Genomic DNA, 5,848 nt, shown 5'->3' on the forward strand with positions numbered 1-5,848 from the left:
TTTTGCTTCTCCAAAAGGCACAGGAGGTCAAATATGGGGATCGGTTTATATGGGGGTTATATATAATTATAGACTGATATGATATGGTTGTTGGATATCATATACTAACATCACGTACCAAATATCAACTGAATCAGATGAATTTTGGTCTTCCAAAAGGCTCCGGAGGTCAAATCTGGTGATCGGTTTATATGGGGGCTATATATAATTATTGACCGATTTCAACCAATTTTTTGCATGGTCATTAGATACCATATACTAACACCATGTACCAAATTTCAGCCGGATCGGATGAAATTTGCTTCTCTTAGAGGCTCCGTAAGCCAAATCGGGGGATCGGTTTACATGGGGGCTATATATAATTATGAACCGATGTGGACCAATTTTTGCATGGTTGTTAAATACCATATACTAACATCATGTACCAAATTTCAGCCGGATCGGATGAAATTTGCTTCTCTTAGAGGGTCTACAAGCCAAATTTGGGGGTCCGTTTATATGGGGGCTATACGTAAAAGTGGACCGATATGGCCCATTTGCAATACCATCTGACCTACATCAATAACAACTACTTGTGCCAAGTTTCAAGTCGATAGCTTGTTTCGTTCGGAAGTTAGCGTGATTTAAACAGACGGACGGACGGACATGCTCAGATCGACTCAGAATTTCACCACGACCCAGAATATATATACTTTATGGGGTCTAAGAGCAATATTTCGATGTGTTACAAACGGAATGACAAAATTAATATACCCCCATCCTATGGTGGAGACCATAAAAAAAATAAAGGAATAGGCTCTGCTGTAGAAAATCAGTAAAATTTTAAAAATTGAAAAATATCAAATTTTTGTCATACCAATAGATCGAGACTTCGAAACTCAATACCAGAAAACCGATTATTGTCTTTCAAATGCTCGAGAAATAAAAATGGGAGTTAGGTCACCATGTATTTACACCCAGAAAAAAAAGCGAACCCACCATGAAAAAAAATTTTGGAAATTTTTAACTAAAATGTTTTATTAATTGCAAATAAGTTGAAATTTTTTAAAACTGAAGAAATATTATTAAAAATAATATTTTTTCTGTTGCTTGAGAAAATTTCATATTTTGAAGGAAAACTTGGAGTTAAAAATTATTAAAATGTCTGTAATGCTATTAAGAAAACTTTACTTATTTCAGAATCTTATACACACAAAAAAATAATTCTTTCCTTCCAAACGAAATTTTAGACAAACAAATATCGTTTCCCATATGCATTTCGCTGTAAGGAAGTTTATTTGGAAGAAAAGTGTATACCTAATGTGATAAACGTTTATTCTTTTCCAGGACAATTTCATAAAGATTAACTCAAAAAAAAAACAATCTATTCTGGCTAATTACATTTTCCCTCACATCTTTTTCACTTCCACGAGGTTTTTTAGTTCTTAACACCTTTTTCTGTAATACAAACAATGTAGAAGAAATTATTCAATTTTATAAATTTTTTCAATTTTACCTTTCGCCTGGACGGAGAATCGAACCGAGGAATATACAGTTTGTAATCCACTGGGCTACGTAGCTGTTATAGCAAATTATCGTTATAAGTTATATTTATATAGCATAGCTTGCGGCGCCCACGAGCCGATTAAACAAATTTTATTTAACAGAAACATACATTTATTTGGGCACCGTGGAGCAGTGGTTGGTACGTCGGCCTTGCATACCAAGGGTCCCTGCTTCGACCGAACACCAAAAGGTTTTTTTATTTTTTTACATATATTCCAGATGTGTTCGGAAATTCCGAAAAGGTCTTCAACATTACATGCTACTATATTAAATTTTTACTATAAAACTGTAAAGTGTGTCCTATTAAAGACTTAAAGCCAGAAAAGAACATTGCTTGATATAAACGAAATGGACTGTGGTGTTGGTTCAAAGATATTTTTTTTTTATTGCAAAAATAAAAATTTTGTAACAAACGAATTTTTTTGGTGATAAAAGTTTAACATTTTCGAAGGAATTCAAAAAACTCTAACAAAAGAAAAACGCTTTCGGTACATGTTTTCCAAACGTTTTTTTTTTTTTCTTTGCGTGTAAGTGCAATTTAAGTAAACTTCACCTATTTTAGGAAAATATGAATTATTTTAAAAAGTAGTAAAATTGTGTACATTATTTGTATAATTTTTTTTTCTCATTTTTAGTTCACGTTAGTAAAGCAAGCAAAAAATAAGAAAAATTGAAATAAAATCAACTAGTTTTCATGAAATAAAATAATGTTAGCAAAATTTATTGGATCAGATTGAAATTTGGTATGTAATGTCAGTATATACCCCTAAAGACAATTCGAAAATTGCATAACGATCCATTATTCCAATTTCAGCAAAATCGGAGGAAAGTAGTGGAAATCGAAATCGGGGGATCGGTTCATATGGGGTTTCGAAACATGAACCGATATAGTCCATTCAACCAAACAACGATTTTGTTCAAAATTTCAGAATGATATGTTAGCTTCATTATATAAACTATGCACGGACATCGTCTTATAAATTCTCTCTGATCAAGAATGTAATACTTTATATATTCGGAAATGCATATTTCGATGTGTACACGTAAGAAAATAATTCGTTCCTCCCAAACGAAATTTTACACAAACAAAGTTCGTTTCTCATTTGCTTTTCGCTGTAAGGAAGTGTATTTGGAAGAAAAGTATATACTTTTTGCGATAAACGTTTATTCTTTTCCAGGATGTAAAAACAATTTCATAAGGACAAACTCAAAAAAAAAAACATTGTTTTCTTGCTAATTGCATTTTCCGTCACATCTTTCTCACATCCACGATGTTTTTTAGTTCTTAATATAATACCAACAATGTAGAAGAAATTATACGATTTTATAAATTTTTAAAATTTTTTTACCTTTCGCCTGGACGGAGAATCGAACCGCGGACCATGCACTTTGTAAGCCAACACACTACCCACTGAGCTATGTACCTGTTATGGTCATCAATAGATAAATATCCATATAAGTTATATTTATATAGCATAGCTTGCGGCGCCCACGAACCCAATAAACAAAGTTTATTTAACAGAAACAAACATTTAGTTTGGCACAGTGGAGCAGTGGTTGCTACGTCCGACTTGCATGCCAAGGGTCGTGGGTTCGATCCCTGCTTCGACCAAAGTTTTTTTTTTACATATATTCCAGATATGTTCGGAAGATTCCGAAAAAATGTTCAACATTACATTGTAGTAATTAAATTTTGAGCTTAAAATGTGTCTTATTAAAGACCTAAAGTCATAAAAGAACAGTGTTTGATATAAACGAAATGGTCTGTGTTGTCGTTTCAAAAATAACTTTTTTTATTGAAAAAATAAAAATTTTGTAACAAACGAATTTTTTTGGTGATAAAAGTTTCAAATTTTCGAAGCAATTCAAAAAACTGTAACAAAAGAAAAACGTTTTCGGTACACGTTTTCCAAATGTTTTTTTCTTTGCGTGTAGTAAATGGAATGACAAGCTTATTAAACCCCAATCATCATTCTATGGTAGTGGATATAAAAAGGTGGATTAAATACCTATATAAGCCAATTCAGTTCTAGATCGGTTTATAATAAGGAAACCGACATGAACCAACTGTTGCGTGGTAATTATAGAACTGGATCAGATTAAAAATGTTCTTCCAAATTTCAAACAAATCGGATGAAATTTGCACCTCCAAGAAGCTCCGGGAATCTAATCTGGGGATCGGTTTATATGGGACCTATACATGTGCGATGTGACCCGTTTGCAATACCATCGGATCTACATTAATAACACACCAAAAAATTTCTGTAATTAAACTCTGGTGAAATTTTACTTATTTTTATTGGAAAAAATATTTGTTTGAATTTAAATTTTATTATTATTATTATTTTTTAATTTTCCATAGCCCAATGAAATTTTCCTTTTCTTAAGTATCTCTCAAACATTTTATATAAGTTCAATGACCACCAATGATTTGGCACCAATGGTTTCTTTCTTTATTTTTAGTTGATTTTTATGTCTATGGGGGTCGTAGTTAAAAAGTACATTAGGGCATTAAATTTTCCTGGTTTTAACAACGCTTTGGAAATCTCAAAATGTGGAGTATAATTTAGTTCAATTTTCATTCGACATAGTTCATTCTTGCTATAAAAAGTTTACTTTTTTCCTGTACAGCTACGTGTGCCAAGTTTCAAGTCTGGCAGATGGGCGGACGGACGGATATCACTAAATCGACTAAAAACTTCACCACAACCCAGAATATAACTTTATGGAATCTGAGGCTTATATACTCCCCACCCTATGGTGGAGGTTTAAAGTATTTGAAGATAATTTTTAAATTAAATATCTTGTGGTTATAATGCGAAAGTCATATATGAAAACGAATAAAGTTTACATATTATTATTATAATTTTAATACGAGCTTATTGGAAAGATTGATGAATTGATTGATTATGAATCTATTGAAGAAAACGTCAGATACCAATCCACAAGCCTGACTAGACATGTGTCTCTCTGCTGGCTAATGCAAGTTCCCATAGTCTTTAGTGTAGATCTGGCGGGGTGAGATGATTTAATTTTCGGTCTTATATGGTAATTTCCTAAGGAGATTACATGCGAGAGTTATTCCTTCCAAATTTTCACCACCATCTTCTCACATAGCTACGAACAAAGTTTCTGGTTAGACAAGCTGGAGCATTAAAATGTCCTTTATTAACCAAATAATGTCCATCAACTTTGCTACTAATTAGTTTTATAACAAATATATCCCAAGACTTATCACAATAAAGAATATTTAAGTCTATGTGACATTAAACCATTCACAAGTCAATTATTTATGATCGATTGTACTAATAATAAAATTAAACAATCTTCAGTACTAATTCTAATTAATTTATAAATATTCATAATTAAGGCTGCTTTTATTATTATTATTGATGTTGTGAACATATTCCAATTTTCTCTTCCAACGAAAAATTCAAACCAATCAAAACTATATTAAGATGTCTCTAATTTCCATAGAAAATTGTTCTATTTGTAGTTGTTGTCTTTACATGGAAAATATTTATAAAACAAATTAATTTCAAATTTAGTGAAGTGATAGCAATTTTCATTGCTACTCACTCCATCTAAGAATTTCCAAATTACGGCCATCTTTGTAGCGGTATGGTTGGATGGGTCAGTAATTGAAATTAATTGATTTCAAATAAATTCAAGGAAACTCATCAAACACATAGAACATCATAATCAGACACTACAAATTGAAAAACTTTGTTACAGAAACTTTTGCTTTCCATCAAAATGGCCTGAATCCATACTTTAATTTGCTTTAGTATCAAAAGATATCATAGACAGAAGGAAATACATGTCTCACTTTATTACCTTCTTCTCATCCGTACAAAATTTTACATACAAATTTTGATTGAACTTTATCAATAAAACTCTAGTATGGGTATGACCACTTTAACTCTCAGCTGCTGAATGAATGAAATTAGCTCATTCAGTGACGAGTGAAATGGATACCAAAAACAAGTACAAATATATTCATAATTTCATTAAATTATACTCTTAAATATTTCTATATATAATTTAACATAGATTAGTTTCATATCTCATAGTTTATTTTATTTTATTACTGTTATTTCATTTAATATCTGTATTCTGATTTAATTTCAGTTTGAAGTCACAAAAAATGTCAAACTAATAAGAAGGAATAGAAATTGGAAATGACAATAGTTTTAAATCTCAGAGTTGTGAACTTTTCAAATATCGCCAATTGAATTGTTCAAAAGTTACATTGATTTCTGAGAATAAACCAAATAAATTTTTATTTAAATTATTTAGGAAA

This window comes from Haematobia irritans, chromosome 1, assembly GCF_050003625.1.
Source record: "Haematobia irritans isolate KBUSLIRL chromosome 1, ASM5000362v1, whole genome shotgun sequence".
Classification (NCBI taxonomy): domain Eukaryota; kingdom Metazoa; phylum Arthropoda; class Insecta; order Diptera; family Muscidae; genus Haematobia; species Haematobia irritans.